The sequence below is a fragment of the Mesoplodon bidens genome (genome assembly GCF_964165515.1).
Source record: "Mesoplodon bidens genome assembly, chromosome: X".
Lineage (NCBI taxonomy): Eukaryota > Metazoa > Chordata > Mammalia > Artiodactyla > Ziphiidae > Mesoplodon > Mesoplodon bidens.
The window spans coordinates 95,169,404-95,194,786 of NC_138163.1; positions in this window are offsets into that span (position 1 = coordinate 95,169,404).

A 25,383-nucleotide genomic window follows, 5' to 3' on the forward strand; every position below is an offset into this window, starting at 1 on the left:
TCACGTTCTGCATTCCATCCTGATATTCCCGACTTTGATGATGATCTCAAATTTTGGATACTTACGTTTTACTCTGTAAGCTGTAAGTCTCCATGTCTTTTGACAAATGCATAGAGTCATGTAACCACCATTAAAATATCACACAGTCTTAGTCTGCTCAGGCAGCTATAACAAAATACCATAGACTGGACGGCTTAAACAACAGACATTTATTTCTAACCATTCTGGAGGCTGGGAAGGCAAATATCACGGTGCCACTGTGGTGGAGTTCTTGATGAATACACTCTTTCCAGCGTGAAGGGAGCATCCTCCTAGCTATAATGTTCACTTGACAGAGTGAGAGAGAGGTCTGGACTCCTGTTCTTATAAGGACACTAATCCCATCATGAGGGCCACATATTCATCTGAAACTAATTGACTCCCAAGGGACCTACCTCCAAATACCATCACACTGGAGGGTTAGAATTCAACATATGAACGGTGGGAGGACACATACATTCAGTCCATAAGGCACACATAATAGTTTCAAAGCCTTAAAATATTACCTGTGTTTTTCAAGTCCTATTCAAGTCCCCATTCCCGAACTCCTGGAAGGCACTGTGATCAGTTTACTCATTTCTGTTTTTACCCTTTTGCACAGTGTCTGATAATTGGATCACACAGTATACAGCCATTTTCGGCTGGTTACTTTCACTTTGCAATATGAATGTAAGATTTATCCATTTCTCTCTGTGGCTTGAAAAGCCATCCCTTTCTTTGCCAAATAACGTTCCACCGTATGGATGTACCAAGATCCTTTATTCATTCGGCTATTGATGCACATCTTTGTTGCTCCCCATTTTTGCCATTGTGAACAAAGCTGCTATAAACATTGGTGTGCAGGATTTTGTGTGGACTGACAATGTTGGACTTTACCCAAGCACTGTGATTCTGGAAAACAGTGAAAGTTAAGAGATCTGCCCAAACTTTCTGTTCCAGGAAACTGCTTACTACCAGGAGCCTTCCTGCTTCATATGACTCAGGTAACATTCACTGCCCCCCGCCACGTTGTGTACCTGTGATAGCACCAGACAGGGTCTCTCCAAGTTTCCATTCCTCAACTCACAAATAATTCGGTGTACTTCTTAAGTCCAAGGGACGACAGGACCAAAATACTTGTTAATCAGACTGTGCTTAAGGTTCCGTCCTTCCTCTAGGCTTCTGCACTTTGACCCACCCTCAGCCTGAGCCAGCACACAACCCCTCCTGAGCGATGAAACGCTCTTTGATTTATTATCGGTTCACACCACCCGTTCATTCCATTCCCCGACACTGGTTCTTTGTATCCTCCATATAAAAGAAAGTGCCTTTTTTGCCTAACTCTTGAGATGCTTGCTGATCCTGTGGTCTCAGTGTTCTCCCTGTTACACAGTCCCTTCTCCCCACACTTTACCTTAAAATAATCTTTGGAATAAAGTTTCTCCTTACCAATTCTGAATTCATATTTTATTTGACAAGGTATAAGTTTTGTAATACGTTAGGCAAATACTTAATATCACAATTACTGTACCATATTACTGTAAAACTCTGTGTAAAGTTGGTAAGAACCTGTCAGACTGTCTTCCGAAGTCTGTGTGTGACCTAGAATTCCAGCCTTAAATGAATAGCTGTTGTTGTTGCTCTGCATGTTCTCCAGCATTTGGTTTTGTCAGCTTTTCAGATATTAGCCATTCTAATAATGTGTAGTGTTATCTCATTATGACTTTAATTTGCAATTCCCAAATGCCAAATTATATTGAGCATCCTGTCGTACGCTCATTTGCCATTAGTATATCTTAATTGGTGAGGTGTCTGTTCAGACCTTTTGCCCATTTATAATTGAGTTATCTATTAATTGTTGAGTTGTATCAGTTCTTCGTATATTTAGATACAACCTTATTATCAGACTCAGGTTTTGCAAAAGTTTTCTTCCAGTCTCTGGTTTGTCTTTCATTTCTTAACATTCTCTTTTGTAGAACACACATTTTATTTTTAATGAAGTCCAACTAATCCTTTTTTTCTGATATGGATTCTTCTTTTGGTGTTCTGTCTAAAAGCTCATCAGAAAACACAAAGACATGTTGATTTTCTCCTATGTTTTCTTCCAGACGTTTTATACTTTGAATTTTACATATAGGATTTGGTCCGTTTTGAATTAATTTTTTGTAAACGTGTAAGGTCTGTGTGTAGGTTAATATTTTTTTAATTGAACCATGGTTAATTTACAGGATTATGTTAGTTTCAGGTGTACAGCGAAGTGATTCAGTTATACATATACATATGTATATATACGTATAGGTTAACTTTTTTTTTTTAGGTTAAATTTTTTTGACCTTGGTCTTTGAATTCTTCCAGCATCATTCATTGAAAAGAATGTTCTTTCTCCATCAAATTGTGCTTGTGCCTTTCACAAGTTCAACCGAGTAATATCTGTGCAATCTATGACTAAGGCTGTTATTCTGTTGCACGGAACTCAGGGTCTCTTCTTTGCCAACGCCACCCTGTCTTGATTACTATATCTTTATAGTAAGTCTTGAAATCAGATAATAAGAGTCCTGTAACTTTGCTTTTCTTTCTCGGAATTGCTTTGTCTATTCAGAGGTCTTTGGTCTTCAATATAAATTTGAGAGTCAGTATGTCTATATCTACAAAGAGCTTGATGCAATTTTGATTGGTATTCTGTTGTTTCTATAGATAAGTCTGGGAAGAATTGAAATCTTAACAACTAGGAACCTTCCAGTCCATGTATACAAAAAAGAAATCTCTCTTTTTAGTAAGATCTTCTTTGATTTCTTTCATCACTCTGTGGTTTTCCACAAACAATTCCTGGACATGTTTGTTTTATTTATACTTAAGTGCTTCATATGTAGATTGCTCTTTTAAAAGGTAATTTGAAAAAAATATCAAATTCTAGTTGTTCATTGCTCATATATAGGTAAGCAATCTTTGTGTGTATGTTGACCTTGGATCCTGTGGACCTGCTAAACTCCCTTGTTAATTCAACAGTAATTTTGTAGATTTTTTGGAGTTTTCTACATAACTAATCATGTCCTTGGCAAACAAAGATCTTTTTATTACAATATTTCCAATCTCTACTGCTTTAATTTCTTTTTCTTTTCTTATTAATCAAAGTGAGGTTCCATTACGTGTTGAATAGGAGTGATGACAGCAGACATATTGTAGGGGGAAAGCGTCCAGCCTCTCACCCTTAAGTATTATGTTGCCTGTAGGTTTTTCAGAGATCATCTTTATCTGGTTGAAAAAGTTCTCCTCTCTTGCTAGTTTACTGAGAGTTTTTAACCTGAATGCTCTTGAATGATATCAAATGCTCTCTGCATCAGTTGATATGATCATATGATGTTTCTACTTTAGCCTGCTGATGTGGCAAACTACACTGATTAACTTTCTAATGTTGAAGGGGTCTTGTATGCCTGAAAGTTTTCACATTTGATGGTTTTTGATAATTCTTTTTATACATTGTCAGATTCAATTTGCTAATATGTTGCTGAGGAACTTTGTGTCAATGTTCATGAGAGATACTGGTCTGTAGTTTTCCTTCCTTGCAATGTCTTTGCCTGTCTTGCTAGTAGAGGAATGCAGACCTCAAAGAATGAGTTAGGAAGCATTCTTCTACTTCTATTTTCTTGAAGAGAGGGTGGCAAATTGGTAATAGTTCTTCTTTAAATGTTTGTTTAGAATTCGCCAGGGAAAAAAGTCTGGGCCCAGTGCATAACTATATAACTATTCAGGTTATCTATTTTTCCCTGTGAGTTTTGGTAGTTCGTGTCTTCCAAGGAATCTGGTCATTTCATCTAATGTATCAAATTTGCAGGCATAGAGTTGTTAGTGGCATTCCTTTATTATATTTTTAGTGCCCATGAGATCAGTAGTGATATCCCTTCTTTCAAATCAGATATTGGTTACTTGTGTCTTATCTCTTTTTTTTCCTCTTTGCTAGATAGAAGTTTACCTTTCTTAATTGATCCTTTCAAAGAACCAACTTTTGGTGTCATTACTTTTTGCTATGGTTTTCCAGACTACAATTTCCTTGATTTTTGCTCTAATTTTTATTATTTATTTTCTCCTGTTTACTTTAGGTCTAAATTGGTCTCCTTTCCTGCTTTTCTATGGTGAACGCTCAAGTTATTGATTTTAGTTGTTTCTTCTTCTCCAATACATGAATTTATGCTCTATGTTTCATTTTCCTCTAACAATGCTATTGCTGCATCAAAATATTTTTGATAAATTTTGTTTTCATTTCAACTTAGTTCAAAATGTCTCTAAGTTTCTCTGGCGCATTCTGATTTCATCCATGTGTTAATTAGAAGTGCTTTGTTTAATTTCCAAACATACATGGATTATCCATCTATTTTTCTGTTGTGGATTTCCAGCTTAATGCCATTGTGGTGTGAGAACATACTTTGCGTGACTCTTTTTCCTTTATATTGGTAAAGGTGTGTTTTCTGTCCACAGATATGGTCGATGTTTGTGAATGTACCCTGTGAGTTTGAGAGGCTATGGATTCTGCTGCTGTAGGACGGAGTATCGTATAAAAAAAAAAAGTCAAGTAGATTGATGATTGTGACTTTCACACACACAGGCCTAATGATTGAATGAGTGCCTTTGGGATTGCCTTTTGTTCCCTCTAAATTGGTTTTTCTTTAAATTTAACCTTCAGTTTTGAGTCACTTAGTTGGCTGTTGCATCAAATGATTCTTCTTTGGTTTTACAGGTTATCTCCCAGTGATGCCCGACGGGATTAGCACAGCCCCAGTGATCGTTGCTAACGCCTATAAATTAATCTCCCCAAAGGAGAATCATTTAAGAGTTCTCTGGACTTCATCTTCAAAAGTAGCCAAAGAATTCAAGTGACAGTTTATCCCAGAAAACCTCTGGCAGTTAGTGAAATTAGGGTATGACATTCAGAACACCACAGTTTAGGTGATCTTGGTATAACTCGTAGTGGTGGGAAAGCAGTGATTGTAAAATGAAAGTAATTAACATGTACATGTTCTGTTGGGGGAGACTAGGGCAAAACAGGTGTTCAGCCTAGAAAGTCGTTTCTCAGTGGATTTCCTATGAAGTCAATGTGTCTTGGATTTAACTTTGAAACAGGAATAAAATTTTTTTTTAATTGTGAAAGCAAGTCATGTGGATTGAATTAATGGAGAACTCTGTTCAAGTTATGAAGTATTTTTCTTTCTGATTGCCTGCCTGCTCGATTTACCAATTACTGAGAGAAGGGTGTTGAAGTCTCCCACTACAATCGGGCATTTATGCACTTCTTCTTGAACTTCTATCAGGGTTTGCCTGATATCTTTTGATGCTGTGCTGTTAGGAGCTGACATATTTAGGATCGTTACGTCCTCTGGAGAATTGACCCCTTAATTATTTTGTAGTGCCCCTCTTTACCCCTGGAAAGTTTCCTGTTTCTGATGTGTTCTTTTTCTAAAATTTATCCACCTACTGCATCTTTCTTTGGGTTGGTGTTAGCATGGTAAACCTTTCTCCAAGTCCTTACTTCTAAGCTGAGTGTTTACATTGAATGTGAGGTTCTTGTACATAGCATATAGTTGGATTTCCTTTTTGTCCACACTGAAAATTGGTGTCTTTCATGGGTATGCTTAGATCACTTTCTTTAAACTGATTATTAATATAATTGGATTACTATCAACCATATTTGCAACTTTTATTTTCTGTTCACTCCATTTGTTCTTTGTCTCCTTTTGGCCCCTCTTTTTCTGCTTTCTCTAGATTTAGTTGTGCTTTTTGCATGATTCCATTATCCCCTCTCTTAGCATATTGCTTATACTGCTTCTTAAGCTGTTTTTTATGCTTGCCCTAGTGTTCAAGTATGCACTTTTACTGATCTAAGCCCACCTTCAAATAACACCGTAGGGCTTCATGTGTATGTGTATTTCAGGTACCTTGTAACAGAGTATTCCCAATTCCTCCCAAACATTCTGCCCATCATTCTGTCCATCATTTCGCTTACCCATATGCTATAACCTCCCAATACATTGTTACAATCATGTTTTAGAAAAGAGTGATCTTTTAGATGACACAAGAATAAGAAACATAAAAGGTCTTATTTTAATACTTCCATTTTACTTCACTGACTCTCTTTCTTTCTTTACGTAGATCCAAGTTTCTGACTTATATTATTTCCCTTCTGCCTGAAGAACATCTCTCAACATTTTTGCAAGGCAGGTTTCCTGGAGATTAATTTGCTCAACGTTTTTTTGTTTGTTTTGTCTGAGAAAGTCTTTATTTCTTGTTCACTTTTGAATGATAAGTTTGCTGGACATAGAATTCTGGGTAGGTGGTTTTCCTTTTCAATCAACACTTGTAATAATTCACTCTACTCTTCTTTGCATGGGTTCTGATGAGAAGCTGGCTGTTGTTCTCATCCAGATTCCTCCATGGGTATGGTGTTTTTATCCTTTAGCTTCTTCTTTCAATATTTTGCTTAGTCTTAGTTTGATACAGTTTGAAGGTAACATGTCTAGGAGTGTGTGTGTGTGTGTGTGTCTGTGTGTGTGTGTGTGTGCGCATTTTTAGTATACCTACTGCTCGGTGTTCACTGAGAGTCTTCAATCTGTGGTTTGGTGTCTGTCATTTATTTTGGCATTTCTTGGCCCTTACTGCTTCCAAAATTCTTTCTTCTCTGTTATCTCTATCTTCTTTCTCTTTTTGGTATTCGAATTAATGTGTCAAACTTTTTCTAATTTCACATGGCAGTATGTTCAGTTACCTTTTTTCTTTATTCTGTTTTACTCCTCTTTGCAATTCCATTTGGAAAGTTTTATTGACATATGACCCATTTTCAAGCTCATGGATTCTTTCCTTGGTTGTGCTGAGTCTACTGATGAGCCCCTCATTACTGTGAGTGTGTTTTTACCTTCTACTATTTCCTCTTAATTCGATCTTAGAATTTCCATCTCTCTGCTTACATTACCCATCTGCTTTTGCATGTTGTCTATTTTTCCATCAGAGCCCTTAATATATTAATCATACTTATTTTAAATCCCCTGTTTGACAATTCCAACATGTGTGTCATATCAGAGTTTGGTTCTACTGTGTCCTTTGTCTCTTAATTCTCTTGATTTTTGGCATGTTTTGTAATTTTTCGGTTGAAAGCCAGACAGTTTCTTTTGGGTAATAGGACCTGATGTAAATAGGCATTTGGAGTGAACATTTCTGTTAATCTGGCTCAGGGCTGGATTGTGTTTTTATGCTTGCTCTAATAAAAGTGCCGGAGGCTTCCAGTTCCTGTAGTGTCCTTATTTCGGTCCCCCCCTTGAATTTAGGCTTCCCAAAACAGTCCTTCTCAGAGAGAATCAGTGTTTTTGCAGTGGTTTCATCAAAAATCCGCAGTTTTTTCTCTGCAGCACCAACAGTGTGGTGGCAAGGGGTGGAGGAGGGAGGCAAGTCTATAGCTTCATCATTAAATGTCAGTCTTTTAGAGGGACTGTGTCTTTGGGCTGCAACCTTCACAGGTGTTTCTCCAGTGGCATTACCTTCTCCCCATGCCTTCTATCCTTTCCCTGGCTGCATGCAGTATTCCCAAATAATTTCCTGGAAGCCTTGACCTCTATTGACTGCTCTATTTCCCTTAGGTGAGACAAGAATGCTAGAGGGTACTAGAGTGGAAGGAATACACTTCCTCCACTTAGGATCAGGCTCTAGCACAATCTTTTCCATGGAAAGTAGGCCTTGTCAAAGAAAAGGCTCTGGGGGTACTTTGACAGTGATTACTCTTTCTCTCACCCAGCCACGGAAACCAGGGCATCTTTCTCAGATCTTCACCATGAAAACCTGTTTCCTGGGGCAAAAGACCATGAATATATGGATGCTCCCTAAGACTGCAGCGGGTGGAGGTGAGTAGGGGAAGCAAAGTCTCACTTTCCTGCTAGTCCACACTCAACCTCACACAGTTCATCTTATTTACCATTTAAATGTTCTTACCAGTTTATGACTGCTGAGGAGTCTGATTCAGGAAGGTAGATCTCAGTTTTGTGAGTCTGGATTCAACTGTCTCTCAGGATATTACATGGTGGTTTGCCCTGCCACCTCAGTCCTCTGATGAGTCTAGAAAATAGGTTGATTCCGTTTTTCCAGCATTTTCTTGTTTTAAGGAAGGATTGGTCTTTCCCCCCTCTTTACATGTTGGAGCTGAAACCAGACATCTCATTTGTGGCCATTCTTTAAATATGCCACAATAAGTGTAAGCCTATGATTTTCAAATAGCATGGTAAATACCAAGAGAAGCAGATAAAAGTTGAAAGTAGTTGTGTCAGGGAGCCAGTAGGAGGGGTGTGTGTGTGTATATGTGGTAGGGAGGGTGGCAGGGTGTAAGGTGGGGGTGGGGGGGTGGATGGATTTAGAATCAAGCGATTTATATATATATATATATATATATATATATATATATATATGATATATGATGTCAGAAAGATAATAAGTGATGCATTTGATGATAAATAGTCTACCGAAATTTTACATAGAAAAATACGTGGAAATTGTAAGCATGATTTCGAGAAGATTGAATAAATGCTCTCAAATACGTACAGTTCTTAAAGCATATATTATCTCTTGCTTGTTGATATCAATTGTCACTATCTGTTAATTAACATGTATGTATCACTCACGATCACAGCAGGTTTGCACACTAATTGGCTTAGGTAACAATGTTAAATTTGCCCTCTTGCCCTCTGCTAAGTGTTGGGGAAACAATGAAAGAGAGGGGCTATGTTCTCACTTTGTGAATGAAGAAACACGCTAAAAGAGATTAAGTAACTTGCTGAAAGTCGTGCACTAATTAATGGTGGCTCTGGGACAATCTCTCAAGTCTGTCTGATTGTCAGCATCCATGTTCTTGCCTGTATACTTCTCTGCCTGCACTCCCCAGCATGCACATTCTTGAAGAGTCACAGCTTCATCAGAAAATGGTGGTTTTTTTCCCCAACTAGGTTTGTGAACCAAATTTACTGAGGCAAGTACAAGGAGAGATGAATGCAATCATCCAATTCTTTTCAGAAATCACAAATTCCTAAGCCTTGTTGGGTTGCTTTAGACGCTAGAAACAAAGACAGAAATCTTCCAAATTTATTTAATGAAGATAGGCTAAATTGATGAAATAAAATTCATATTTTAAGGCAGGGCAAAAGTTTAAACATAAAATTCTCGATGTCCCTTTGGGCCTCCTCCCTCTCTCCCTAATGTGCAGTATGCACTCTGATGTAACTTCTTAAAAGAATAGAGTTCCTTCCCAACTCTGTAGGGAGTCATTGTGACTTGCTGCTCCCTTCATCCATGTCTATGGGACTGTGAATCTTTGGGGAACTTTCTGTAAAAGTCTTTCTGTATCAGTATGTCATTTTCATGTATGACCCTTTGTCTCAAAAATGTATATGACTGTGCCTTCGACTTCGAATGGGCAGAACAGTTCTCAGAGTTTTTGGAGCATCTGTCTGCCATGTTATGTTCCTCAGTTTGGCTCAGAGAAGCATCCCCTTTTCTTCTTAACTTGATTGCGAGTTGAATTTTCATTCACATTTTCTTGGCGTAGTCGGCAGGATATGAGAGACACCCAGCAGAGGACACCTGTAGTCCACCCTGAACTGGCACTTGGTACCAGCTTGGGCCCTTTGAGCCCCACCAGTTTCTCAGGATTCCTCAGGTGTTTTGGTGAGTTCTCCTGATATCTGAACATCATTGCTTTTAAAATGACATCCTGAAGTATACTCAAGCTGTTTTTCATGGGACTTGGAGTCCTGAGGGGGTACCAGTACATTTCCTAGGCAAGGACCTGGGGGGAAGGTCCTAGGCAGGGAGCTAAGGGGAGTTTTGGAGTGACTTGGGTTAGCTGGCCCTTTTTTAAAAAAATTGTCTTAAACTAGAAAGATTATGTGTATATGGTCTGAACAAACTGTTTGCTAGTGAAATGGGAGGCTTAGCCTGCTCAGCTCTGAAGAAAAGGGACGTTGGCTCCTTCTGGCCACATGGTATTCTCAGGTGACTGAGAACCTAGCAGAAGTGTCTGAGGATCAATCCTTGTGAAGTGCTGCAGTCCCACAGGGGATCCCACTCCAACCATTAAGTAAAATCTGCTGGCCAGGGGTGCACAATGGGCTGATCACCCAGAGCCTCAGCACCCAGGGCTGTTTTAAACTATTAGGCGGAGAAACCTAGACACATGAGAGAGTCAAACCAACCCAAGGGCAGGTAACTCCTTAGGGAGCTAGACTCAGAAGCAGCATACATTCGATCCATAACAGTACCCTCAGACAATTGTGCAGATCATATCCGAATTAGGCTACCAAATTAGTAATGGGAAATCGTGCCTCAAAGGCGAAACAGCTCCCTGATGGACAGCCACCCACTGGAACTTGGCTGGCTTTGTGTACAATTGGAATGAAGCCAATATTTGCAAGTACTTATCTTAACTCTTAAATGGCCAGGATGGAGCTCTTTTGACACTCCCAAACTGTAGAGGAAGCCGGCTTGAGAAAACATCCTCTCAAAATTCTGCCACTGAGAGAACCAAAAGTATTTCTAGGGAAACTTTGAAGTTATAAAGCACAACTCACATTGCCCGACACTACAGCCTTGGCTTAATTAGTAGAACCTAAAACTGAAAAAGAAAAAAAGGGAGGGAAAAGGCCTTTCTAAACTCAAGCAGGAAAACTATGACATCTCTGTCTTTGCCTACCTAGATCTATGTATGTCTGTTGTGTATGTTATAAATATGATATGTCTCTAACTCTGGATGCTATTATCAAAACTAATTTGTAAAAGAGCTCTATTTATTTGACTTAGAAGTAAGCACTTACAAATCAAATATTTCTAGATGGAACTTAAAGTAGCCTCAGTTTTAAAAGATCACGTGATCTAGGATTAATTTTTAACAAATGAAACAAGTTCAAGTTGATGGTTTGATTAATACAAACATGTCTTTAGAGTCATCAACATTAAGTGTGATACTTTTACTGGACCTAGGTTTACTGCAAGTCAAGAAAGTTATGTTCTCTCTGTTATAAAATGTGTCAAAAAGAAAATTAACTTGGCACTGTTGGTGGGAATGTAAATTGATACAGCCACTATGGAGAACAGTATGGAGGTTCCTTAAAAAACTAAAAATAGAACTACCATATGACCCAGCAGTCCCACTCCTGGGCATATACCCAGAGAAAACCATAGTTCAAAAAGACACATACACCCCAGTGTTCATTGTAGCACTATTTACAATAGCCAGGACATGGAAGCAACCTAAATGTCCACGCATGGAAGAATGTATAAAGAAGATGTGGTAAATATATGCAATGGAATATTCCTCAGCCATAAAAAGGAACGAAATTGGGTCATTTGTAGAGACGTTGATGGACCTAGAGACTGTCACACAGAGTGAAGTTTAGCCACAAAGAGAAAAACAAATATCGTATATTAACGCATACATGTGGAACCTAGAAAAATGGTATAGATGATCTTATTTGCAAAACAGAAATAGAGACACAGACGTAGAGAACAGCCATATGGACACCAAGGGGGGAAAGGGGGGCGATGGGATGAATTGGGAGATTGGGATTGACTTATGTACAGTATTGATACTATGTACAAAACAGATGACTAATGAGAACCTACCGTATAGCTCAGGGAACTCTACTCAGTGCTCTGTGGTGACCTAAATGGGAAGGAAATCCAGAAAAGAGGGGATGTGTGTATACGTATAGCTGATTCACTTTGCTGTACAGCAGACACTAACACAACATTGTAAAGCAACTAAACTCCAATAAAAATTAATTATCAAAAAAAAAAGAAAATTAACTTGGTGTGATGATATTTTCATAAGTAATGAAAAAGAGATAAATGGGATAAAAGTTTTGGGGTGACCTCTTTAAGAATAATTAGTTTTATGGTGTGTCTACCTAAAAACAGTTTCTCCAGTTTTTGGTAACTTGAAGCTTCAGAGTTCTGCTACATTAAGTTAAATGATGGAAATTCATTGAATGTCTATGTCATTCTTAATATGATAAATTCTGAAACATTAATTGCTAAAGAAGTCTATGTTTACTTGTTTTGACTGCTTATTACAGAGAGACTAAATACATTTGAGACTATTAATAAATATATTTGGTGCTTATTGGAAGATTGAACTAGGAAGCGGTGTATATTTTTAGAAATTAGTGTTTAAAAAGGAACCCTGAGTAAAGAGTTCTATGAATGGCCAAGACTGACTAAGATTAGATTTAATTTAATAAAATGAATGAATTCTAATATGAAAGGTCAAATGGTGCAAAACTAGAATTTGGCTTTTTCTCTGTTAAGGGGACAAAGTTTTCTTGAAACATTGATCTGTTTTTGACAACAGCTTGTAAGAGTTCTTTATCTCTTAAGTAAGCTGTTGTATCTTTCTGTAATTGCCTTGGAAATCTTTTGTTGTCACTTTGGTTAAATGAATAAGTATTGTTTCATGGTAACTTATGATCCTACTTGGCCAGATGTTTAAAACCTTCTTATATCCTTGACAAACTTGCTCAAATCAAATGCCAAATGAAGTTCTTTTGACCTCTAGCTAACTTTGTGATGCTTCAGAGGTCCCTGAACACATCAAAGGCAGATATTAAATTAATTAGGCTAATTTGGTATGTTAAATTCTAAACATGGGAAACATTGTCAAGTGAGTAATGATAAGCATTCTTAGGTTATATTGCATGGGTAAGTATTCTTAACATAAATGTTCGAGAAATTACATGAAGTTCTTAAAATTTGAAATGTCCTGGTGTGTTGTCAGTCATAATTCTAGTCGTTATTTTAAGATGTTGTATGTCACAGAAATAGCCAAATTTCCTTGACAGTTGCATTGTAATCAGGTCTTTAACCATGATTTTAAGTCTTTCGTTATTTATAGGCAGTTATTGTCTTACTCTGACTCTTTTGCAGAAATGCTTGTAGATGACTAGCCTTTATGCTCCAAAACTAAATTAGACTCGGTAGCAAATGGATTTCCACCTTTTATGAGGTCTATTTCAGCAACAGCTCTCTTATGTAAGGCTACTGAAGAGTGTCTCCTTTAAAAAAAATAGTTTTCCTTTTTGGGCTGTGCCGGTTCTACAGTTATGGCACACGGGATCTAGTTTCCTGACCAGGGATGGAACCTGGGCCCCCTGCATTGGGAACACGGAGTTTTAACCGCTGGACCACCAGGGAAGTCCCTACTTTAACTAATTATGTCCCACACTCAGCTGAGTCTCTTCTAAACTCTCAGCACACTCAGCACCATTCTGTAAGCCAACTAACTTCTTCTGAAGTATTTTTGCTTTCTGCACCTAATAGTAAGTTGGTTTGATATAATCACCTTAACCCTACAACTTTGCTTCCAGCACCACAGGAAGAAAACAACCGGGACTGCACTTTGTTAACTGATTATCTTCTTGCACCCAGGAATTATTTCCAAGACGCTCCTATGGATAATGTTGATCTAATTTAATTTACAGATGGGTCCTAAGTAAAGGATGAGCAGGGACCTTACCGGGGTGGATATGCAGTAATGCCCACAGTGGACATAATTGAAAGCTCTTATTTACCAGAAACAACCTCAGCACAACAAGCCCAATTAATTGCCTTTACCTGAGCTTATCAACTAGCTAAAGCAGAGGTAACACATATTTTTACTGACAATCGCTATGCTTTTGGAGTGGCACACAACATTGGAATGCTCTAGGGAAAAACATGAGGTTTTTAACCTCTTCAGGACAACCTATTTAAAAAAATGGAAAACAGGTTGAAGAGTTATTCATTGTTATACAGCTGCCAAAACATTCAGCAATTATTAAAACACCAAGGCATTCCAAATCTGACACTATGGAAGCTAAAGGAAATCAGCTTGCTGATGCTGCAACCAAACAGGCAGCTTTAAATACTCACTCTGTCCAGCCTCGAGGACGTCCACTACTCTCCATAAACACTGCTAACCCAGTGAAAGATGTCCTTCTACAGTCTCAAGAAAAGGCCACTGAAGAAGAGAAACTGATATGGCAACAAAAAGGGAGAATTTTAACCCCACCACACAAATATGGTTTGGATGTGATTTAAAGAAAAAAATCCTACAGTGTCTGTTGGAGCATAATTGTGGTTGCTCCAACGTGTATATTCTTTAACTCATTGGGAACCTGAGGAAATGGTCTTATGGGGAGAACGATATTTTTGGAAAACTTCACCCATGATGGTTCAAGGGAAATTGTATTACATTATTATCAGGGTCCTATTGAGGCACTTTTTAAAAATTGGCAGTTAATTCCTTTTATATTGAGCTCTCAGGAGATGCAAACCCTAAGGCTCATGGATTACAATCTAGAAATTTTCTGTATTGGATAGGACATCAAATAAAAGGTTCTTTGCAACCATGATGCAAAGGACCTTATCAGGCATTATTAACAAATCCATGCACATAAATTCATGGATTCACATCTCTCTTTTTATTTTATTTTATTTTATTTTTTCCAACATCTCTCCTTTTAAAAAGGCCCCTCCAACTGAATGGACTTCGATCCCTGCTTTTCACACCTGGCTTCAACTAACTAAAACAAGCATCATCAAGATGGGTCGAGAAGAAGACAGCAACAGTAGCAGATAGCTAACCCAAGAGTCCAGACAAGGCCTGCAAGACCCATCCTACAAGTTCAATTGTACTGTTTACCAAATGTCTGTCTCTCTATCAAAATTGAAAGTCATTGTTTTACTTCTAGCTGTACTTTCGCCTCAGTGTTTGAGATGGAATGAAAATTCTTTAGCAAAATGTTCCCAAAGTATAGCTACTAGCCTCAATTTAACCTGTTGTTGGATCTGTCATCAAATTCCTCCACCAATACAAAACCGATAAGGCCCCTCATAATTCCTGTACTCAGATCGACCTGCCTCTGGCTTAAGGTTTCAGATTCAAATTCTTCAACATATTAATGTGTCGATTCCTTGTCTGGCACTATCCCCGGTCCTTAGAGGCCAGACACAATTTACCCTAGGACTCCCCATCTGCTCCAACCCTTCCTTAATTAACAAATGTCTTGCAGAGAAAAACATGAGTAACTTGTGCCAGTAACTCCCCTATGTCAGGTACCATAGAGCTGGCTTTTGGAAAGCCTGCAAGAGGAAAGATCCAGGGTTTAATACATTGTTAACAAAACTTCCAGATGATGAGGCTATCAGTGAGATCACTCTGGGAGGCATCACTTGCACTCCCTCAGGTTTTTTCTTCATCTATGGTGTTGGAATTGACCCGCCTATGCAAGGATCGACACATAAATATCTTAAGAGCTGGCAGGTACAAGATTTATGTTTGTTGGGACATTATGTTACCCCACTGTCTATACAAAGAGACAGATGAACCTCCTTTCTCTCTCCATTTCAGAGTCAAGAGATCCATGTTAGCATGATACCAAGATACCTGGTGGAAAAGTCTTTGGGGGGGGTCTTGATTCCTAATGCAAGAGTATGTATAAACAGGATACGCTCAGAAAAGTATCAGCCATCACTGGTCAAATAGCCAAAGAGAGTGCAAAAAGCATTGCAGCACAACAGACACCCCTAACTTTATTAGCCCAAGTAGTATTCAATAACAGTGCTGCCTTAGAGGATGCATAATCTATAAAATGTTTCCCCATCAGCATATACCTCCATGTTTGTTTACTGCATTTGATTAATTTACTCAATTCCAAAGTTTATAGGATGGGAAAGAGGTGTCGCCAAACTGAATGGTTCTTGATTTTTAAAACCACTTTGGAAGGGGAAACTGGTGGTATAATCCAGACTGAATGCTCTGCTTTCATACCAGATGAGTCCTCTAATATAGCTCATCTAATGACTCACATATAAGATCAAATTTCTGCATTGAAGGATCCCCTTCCTAATCTAGGTGAAATCTTGGGTAAATGGTTCAGCTCTGGGGATTCATGGCTTAAATGTCTGCTTAGGACTGTGTTATTGTTGTTGGCCTCTGTATCATTTATAGAGTAACAATCTCTTGTGCCTCTCAATGTATATTCAGAAATACAACTAAAATAATGTCTAAATGACCTGAAACTATTGATCATATCTGTAGTTCTACATAAGATAATGGGCATGCACAAGGCACATATAGGGTAAAACTGTCATAAGTCCTATTGGACAACCTAGAATTGACTATCAGTCCTTGGCAAGCATTCTACTAGTATAACCCCCTAAAAAGGAAGGAAAGAACTTGGCTATTAAGACCTGGCATTGAAGGACATGATAGATCCAAGGGCAGGTAAGCAACCGCCCTAGCATGGGAAGCCAAATATCTGATCATCGAATGCTTTCTATCAAAAGATTAATGCTCCAAACTGGGAAATCGATGAAAGAAAATTTATATTTTAAGGCAGGGCACGAAAATGCAAGCATAAAATTATCTCTGTGTCCTTTTGGTCATTCTCCCTTCTTCCCTAATGTGCGGTGTGCATCTGCATTACACATTACCCAGACCACCTCAAAGATGGGAATGCCTGCTCGACCATAGTGATCAGTATTTTCCCCTTTCTTCTAACGTTAGCAATGTAACATTAAAGAATTGCTTTCTTTCCCAACTTGTAGGGGGTCAAGGTGACTTGCTGCTCACTTTGTACATGCTTACCTGGACTATGTATCTTTGGTGAATGCTCTGTGAAATATCAGTATGCCATTTTGATGTGTGATCCTTTGTCTCAAGAATGTATATGACTGTGCCTTTGACTTCTAATGGACGGAAATGTTCTCAGAGCTTTATGAAAGTCTGTCACCCGGGTTGTAATCCTGAGTTTGCCTCAAATAAAATTCCCCTTTTCTTCTTAACTTGATTGTTAATTGACTTTTCATTTATAAAACACTCATTCCAAAACCTGGAAAAGGTAGTACATTCACACAAGCCCAGAAATACAGGTACACACACAAACATGTGCTCCTATACTCAGTCGTGTGCACATACACACAGAAATATGGATTTAGCTTACTTAGATGCATAGGTTTAATTTTTTATCCATAAAGATTGAGTTTAAAGTTCAATATAGAAAATCCCACATCCTGGGAGCTTTTCTAGTCACAAGAGGATGGTGTAATAATGAGACATATTTTAGTGTTTTAATAATAAGTCAAAGGAGAAATACCGGAAAAATCAGAAATGATGAAAAAAAAAAAACACCTCAAGAAATTCTGTCCATCTCTGATAAACTTGCTGTGGTCTCTCTTAGTTCTTGTCCACTTGATCTGTCTTCAGCTGATAGAACTGTGTTGAAATCCTTTATTACTACCCATCCAGAAACGCTTATCTGAAATTCTTGGGACCAGATGTTTCAGAATTCATATTCTGTTCTTTACATAAAGAGCCAGAGCAGGGTCTGGAAGAGCACTGCAGAATCTAATAAAACAATATTTCTGCAGCAGAACATAACTTTTCATGCCAAGAAGGATAAATAAAGACTAAAAACAGCCTTATGTCAGTCCAGGTCATGTTTTGCTGGCAAATGAGTCAGGAAAAGTAACTTTGGTTTTCATAGCCTTTGACATTTTAAACTTACGATAACGGATTTTGACTCCGAAGCATGTTTCTGTCCATTCTTCTTGCGTTTTATACATGCTTTTTCCCATCTATTTTTGTTAGATTTTCTTTTATTGAAGTGTAACACGCAAACATAAGAGAGCACAAATTATAAATGACAAGAATTTGATGACATTTCACAAAGTCAGCAGACGCAGGTGACCACCACCAAGACCAAAATATAGAACATTACTGGTGGCCAGAAACCTATATTATGACCTTATCTTGTCATTACACCTGTAAGTTAACCACTATTCTGACCTGTGTCACCACAAGGGATTTTGGGGTCCTGTTTTTAAACTTTATACAAATAGAATTATGAATCATGTACATTTTTGTACCTGGCTTCTTTTGCTCAATATTCTGATATTGATATCTGCCCATGTTGTTCCATGTAGGGATATTTGCTTGTTTCATTGCTGTATAGTTATTATGTGACATGAATATACCACACTGTATTTACTCATTCAACTGTTGATAGATGTTCAGATTGTTTCCCATTTTGAGTATCATCAGTAATGATGCTGTGAAAGTTTTTATTCATGTGTTTTGAAGAACATGTTTGCATTTCTGTTGCACATATTCTTGGATTGTGTGGTAGCCAGAATTCTATGATGATGTCCAGTGACACACGTCTTTTTATAATCCCCTCTCACTGAGTTGGTTGGAACCTGTGGATATGAGGAAATATCAGTCTCATGGCTATATTGCTTTCTATGGCAAAAAGGATTTTTCAGATGTGGCCCAGACCTAATTCAGTGAGCAATTACAAGGGCCTTGGCCCTTGCTGAAAGATTTGAATCATGAGAGAGTATTTTGGAGGGGGCCGCAGGGTGAGGAAGTGCAGGCAGCCTCTAGTAGATGAGTGCTGCCCCAGGCTGACAGCCAGCAATGAAATGGGGGCATCAGTCCTCCAGCAGCTGGGAACTGAATTCAGCTAACAAAGATGGGAGAGTTTGGAAGGGACTCTTCCCCAGAGCATCCAGAAAGGAACACAGTAAGTCCACTGTCATCTCACCCTGTTAGACCCTAGCAGGGAGGCCGGTCACATTGGGCACAGACTTCTGACCTGCACAACTGTGAGCTAATAAATGAGGGCTGTTTATTTTGACATCTTTATTGGAGTATAACTGCTTTACAGTGTTGTGTTAGTTTCTGCTGTATAACAAAGTGAATCAGCTATATGCATACGTATATCCCCGCCCTCTTGCGTCTCCCTCCCACTCTCCTTATCCCACCCCTCTAGGTGGTCGCAAAGCACCGAGCTGATCTCCCTGCGCCATGCCGCTGCTTCCCACTAGCTATCTATTTTACATTTGGTAGTGTATATATGTCAATGCTACTCTCTCACTTCGTCCCAGCTTACTCTTCCCTCTTCCCGTGTCTTCAAGTCCATTCTCTACGTCTGTGGCTTTATTCCTGCCCTGCCCCTAGGTTCATCAGACCATTCTTTTTTGTTTTAGATTCCATATATATGTGTTAGCATATGATATTTATTTTTCTCTTTCTGACTTACTTCACTCTGTATCACAGACTCTAGGTCCATCCACCACACTACAAATAACTCAATTTCCTGTCTTTTTATGGCTGAGTAATATTCCATTGTATATATGTGCCACATCTTCGTTATCCGTTCATCTGTCGATGGACACTTAGGTTGCTTCCATGTCCTGGCTATTGTAAATAGTGCTGCAATGAACATTGTGGTACATGACTCTGTTTGAACTATGGTTTTCTCAGGGTATATGCCCAGTAGTGGGATTGTTGGGTCATATGGTAATTCTATTTTTAGTTTTTTTAAGGAACCTCCATACTGTTCTCCATAGTGGCTGTATCAATTTACATCCCACCAACAGTGCACGAGGGTTCCCTTTTCTCCACACCCTCTCCAGCATTTATTGTTTGTAGATGTTTTGATGATGGCCATTCTGACCAGTGTGAGGTGATATCTCATTGTAGCTTTGATTTGCATTTCTCTAATGATTAGTGATGTTGAGCATCTTTTCATGTGTTTGTTGGCAATCTGTATCTTCTTTGGAGAAATGTCTGTTTAGGTCTTCTGCCCATTTTTGGATTGGGTTGTTTGTTTTTTTGACATTGAGCTGCATGTGCTGCTTGTATATTTTGGAGATTAATCCTTTGTCAGTTGCTTCATTTGCAAATATTTTCTCCCATTCTGAGGGTTGTCTGTTCATTTTGTTTATGGATTCCTTTGCTGTGCAAAAGCTTTTAAGTTTCGTTAGGTCCCATTTGTTTACTTTTGTTTTTGTTTCCATTTCTCTAGGAGGTGGGTCAGAAAGGATCTTGCTGTGATTTATGTCATACAGTCTTCTGCCTATGTTTTCCTCTTAGAGTTTTATAGTATCTGGCCTTACATTTAGGTCTTTAATCCATTTTCAGTTTATTTTTGCATATGGTGTTAGGAAGTGTTCTAATTTCGTTCTTTTACATGTAGCTGTCCAGTTTTCCCAGCACCACTTATTGAAGAGGCTGTCTTTGCTCCATTGGATATTCTTGCCTCTTTTATCAAAACTAAGGTGACCATATGTGCGTGGGTTTATCTCTGGGCTTTCTGTCCTGTTCCATTGATCTATCTTACTGTTTTTGTGCCAGTACCATACTGTCTTGATTACTGTATCTTTGTAGTATAGTCTGAAGTGAAGGAGGCTGATTCCTCCAGCTCCATTTTTCTTTCTCAAGATTGCTTTCGCTATTCGGGGTCTTCTGTGTTTCCGTACAAATTGTGAATTTTTTTGTTCTAGTTCCGTGAAAAATGCCATTGGTAGTTTGATAGATATTGCACTGGATCTGTAGATTGCTTTGGGTAGTAGAGTCATTTTCACAATGTTGGTTCTTCCAATCTCAGAACATGGTACATCTCTCCATCTGTTTGTATCATCTTTAATTTCTGTCATCAGTGTCTTATAGCTTTCTGCATACAGGTCTTTTGTCTCCTTAGGTAGGTTTATTCCTAGGTATTTTATTCTTTGTGTTGCAATGGTAAATGGGAGTGTTTCTTTAATTTCTCTTTCAGATTTTTCATCATTAGTGTATAGGAATGCAAGAGATTTCTGTGCATGAATTTTGTATCCTGCTACTTTACCAAATTCATTGATTAGTTCTAGCAGTTTTCTGGTAGCATCTTTAGGATTCTCTATGTATAGTATCATGTCATCTGCAAACGCTGACAGCTTTATTTCTTCTTTTCCGATTTGGATTCCTTTTATTTCTTTTTCTTCTCTGACTGCTGTGGCTAAGACTTCCAAAACTATGTTGAATAGTAGTCGTGAGACTGGGCAACGTTGTCTTGTTCCTGACCTTAGAGGAAATGCTTTCAGTTTTCCACCATTGAGAATGATGTTGGCTGTGGGTTTGTCATATATGGCCTTTATTATGTTAAGGAAAGTTCCCTCTATGCCTACTCTCTGCAGGGTATATCATCTATGTTCATCAGTGATACTGGTCCATAGTTTTCTTTTTTTGTGACATCATTTTCTGGTTTTGGTATCAGGGTGATATTGGCTTCATCGAATGAGTTTGGGAGTGTTGCTTGCCCTGCTATACTTTGGAATAATTTGAGAAGGATAGGTGTTAGCTCTTCTCTAAATATTTGGTAAAATTCAAACATTTATGTTTTAATGTTTGATAAAATATCTGATAAAAATCTTCCAACAAACAAAACACCAGTACTAGACGTCTTCACAGGCGAATTCTATCAAACATTTAGAGAAGAGCTAACACCTATCCTTCTCAAACTCTTCCAAAATATAGCAAAGTGGGGGACACTCCCAAACCCATTCTATATGGCCAACAGCAGTCTGATACTAAAACCAGACAAAGATGTCACAGAGAAAGAAAACGACAGTCCAATATCACTGATAAACATAGATGCAAAAATCCTCAACAAAATACCAGCAAACAGAATCCAGCAGCACATTTAAAGGATCATACACAATGATTAAGTGGGGATTATACCAGGAATGCAAGGATTCGTTAATATACACACATCAATCAACATGATACACCATATTAACAAATTGAAGGAGATCATCCATATGATCATCTCAATAGATGCAGAGAAAGCTTTCTACAAAATTCAACACCCATTTATGATAAAAACCCTGCAGAGAGTAGGCATAGAGGGAACTTTCCTTAACATAATAAAGGCCATATATGACAAACCCACAGCCAACATCATTCTCAATGGTGGAAAACTGAAAGCATTTCCTCTAAGGTCAGGAACAAGACAACGTTGCCCAGTCTCACGACTACTATTCAACATAGTTTTGGAAGTCTTAGCCACAGCAGTCAGAGAAGAAAAAGAAATAAAAGGAATCCAAATCGGAAAAGAAGAAATAAAGCTGTCAGCGTTTGCAGATGACATGATACTATACATAGAGAATCCTAAAGATGCTACCAGAAAACTGCTAGAACTAATCAATGAATTTGGTAAAGTAGCAGGATACAAAATTCATGCACAGAAATCTCTTGCATTCCTATACACTAATGATGAAAAATCTGAAAGAGAAATTAAAGAAACACTCCCATTTACCATTGCAACACAAAGAATAAAATACCTAGGAATAAACCTACCTAAGGAGACAAAAGACCTGTATGCAGAAAGCTATAAGACACTGATGACAGAAATTAAGGGTGATACAAACAGATGGAGAGATGTACCATGTTCTGAGATTGGAAGAACCAACATTGTGAAAATGACTCTACTACCCAAAGCAATCTACAGATCCAGTGCAATATCTATCAAACTACCAATGGCATTTTTCACGGAACTAGAACAAAAAAATTCACAATTTGTACGGAAACACAGAAGACCCCGAATAGCGAAAGCAATCTTGAGAAAGAAAAATGGAGCTGGAGGAATCAGCCTCCTTCACTTCAGACTATACTACAAAGATACAGTAATCAAGACAGTATGGTACTGGCACAAAAACAGTAAGATAGATCAATGGAACAGGACAGAAAGCCCAGAGATAAACCCACGCACATATGGTCACCTTAGTTTTGATAAAAGAGGCAAGAATATCCAATGGAGCAAAGACAGCCTCTTCAATAAGTGGTGCTGGGAAAACTGGACAGCTACATGTAAAAGAACGAAATTAGAACACTTCCTAACACCATATGCAAAAATAAACTGAAAATGGATTAAAGACCTAAATGTAAGGCCAGATACTATAAAACTCTAAGAGGAAAACATAGGCAGAAGACTGTATGACATAAATCACAGCAAGATCCTTTCTGACCCACCTCCTAGAGAAATGGAAACAAAAACAAAAGTAAACAAATGGGACCTAACGAAACTTAAAAGCTTTTGCACAGCAAAGGAATCCATAAACAAAATGAACAGACAACCCTCAGAATGGGAGAAAATATTTGCAAATGAAGCAACTGACAAAGGATTAATCTCCAAAATATACAAGCAGCACATGCAGCTCAATAGCAAAAAAACAGACAACCCAATCCAAAAATGGGCAGAAGACTTAAATAGGCATTTCTCCAAAGAAGATATACAGACTGCCAACAAACACATGAAAGAATGCTCAACATCATTAATCATTAGAGAAATGCAAATCAAAACTACAATGAGATATCATCTCACACCAGTCAGAATGGCCATCATCAAGGAATCTAGAAACAATAAATGCTGGAGAGGGTGTGGAGAAAAGGGAACACTCTTGCACTGCTGGTGGGAATGTGAATTGGTACAGCCACTATGGAGAACGGTATGGAGGTTCCTTAAAAAACTACAAATAGAACTACCATATGACCCAGCAATCCCACTACTGGGCATATACCCTGAGAAAACCATAATTCAAAAAGAGACATGTACCAAAATGTTCATTGCAGCTCTATTCACAATAGCCCGGAGCTGGAAACAACCTAAGTGTCCATCATCGGATGAATGGATAAAGAAGATGTGGCACATATATACAATGGAATATTACTCAGCCATAAAAAGAAACGAAACTGAGCTATTTGTAATGAGGTGGATAGACCTAGAGTCTGTCATACAGAGTGAAGTTAGTCAGAAAGAGAAAGACAAATACCGTATGCTAACACATATATACGGAATTTAAAAAAAAATGTCATGAAGAACCTAGGGGCAAAACGAGAATAAAGACACAGACCTACTTGAGAATGGACTTGAGGATATGGGGAGGGGGAAGGGTAAGCTGTGACAAAGCGAAAGAGAGGCATGGACATATATACACTACCAAACGTAAGGTAGATAGATAGTGGGAAGCAGCCGCAGAGCACAGGGAGATCAGCTCGGTGCTTTGTGACCGCCTGGAGGGGTGGGATGGGGAGGGTGGGAGGGAGGGAGATGCATGAGGGAAGGGATGTGGGAACAGATGTATATGTATGACTGATTCACTTTGTTATAAAGCAGAAACTAATTTAAAAAAAAAGAAATCTAGAAACAATAAATGCTGGAGAGGGTGTGGAGAAAAGGGAACACTCTTGCACTGCTGGTGGGAATGTGAATTGGTACAGCCACTATGGAGAACGGTATGGAGGTTCCTTAAAAAACTACAAATAGAACTACCATATGACCCAGCAATCCCACTACTGGGCATATACCCTGAGAAAACCATAATTCAAAAAGAGACATGTACCAAAATGTTCATTGCAGCTCTATTCACAATAGCCCGGAGCTGGAAACAACCTAAGTGTCCATCATCGGATGAATGGATAAAGAAGATGTGGCACATATATACAATGGAATATTACTCAGCCATAAAAAGAAACGAAACTGAGCTATTTGTAATGAGGTGGATAGACCTAGAGTCTGTCATACAGAGTGAAGTTAGTCAGAAAGAGAAAGACAAATACCGTATGCTAACACATATATACGGAATTTAAAAAAAAAATGTCATGAAGAACCTAGGGGCAAAACGGGAATGAAGACGCAGACCTACTTGAGAATGGACTTGAGGATATGGGGAGGGGGAAGGGTGGGCTGTGACAAGGCGAAAGAGAGGCATGGACGTGTATACACTACCAAACGTAAGGTAGATAGATAGTGGGAAGCAGCCGCAGAGCACAGGGAGATCAGCTCGGTGCTTTGTGACCGCCTGGAGGGGTGGGATGGGGAGGGTGGGAGGGAGGGAGATGCATGAGGGAAGGGATGTGGGACCAGATGTATTTGTATGACTGATTCACTTTGTTATAAAGCAGAAACTAATTAAAAAAATAAATAAATAAACTTAAAAAAAATGAAAAAAAAAAAAAAAAAGAATGTGCATGCTGGGGAGTGCAGGCAGAGAAGTATACAGGCAAGAACATGGATGCTGACAATCAGACAGACTTGAGAGATTGTCCCAGAGCCACCATTAATTAGTGCACGACTTTCAGCAAGTTACTTAATCTCTTTTAGCGTGTTTCTTCATTCACAAAGTGAGAACATAGCCCCTCTCTTTCATTGTTTCCCCAACACTTAGCAGAGGGCAAGAGGGCAAATTTAACATTGTTACCTAAGCCAATTAGTGTGCAAACCTGCTGTGATCGTGAGTGATACATACATGTTAATTAACAGATAGTGACAATTGATATCAACAAGCAAGAGATAATATATGCTTTAAGAACTGTACGTATTTGAGAGCATTTATTCAATCTTCTCGAAATCATGCTTACAATTTCCACGTATTTTTCTATGTAAAATTTCGGTAGACTATTTATCATCAAATGCATCACTTATTATTTTTCTGACATCATATATCATATATATATATATATATATATATATATATATATATATATAT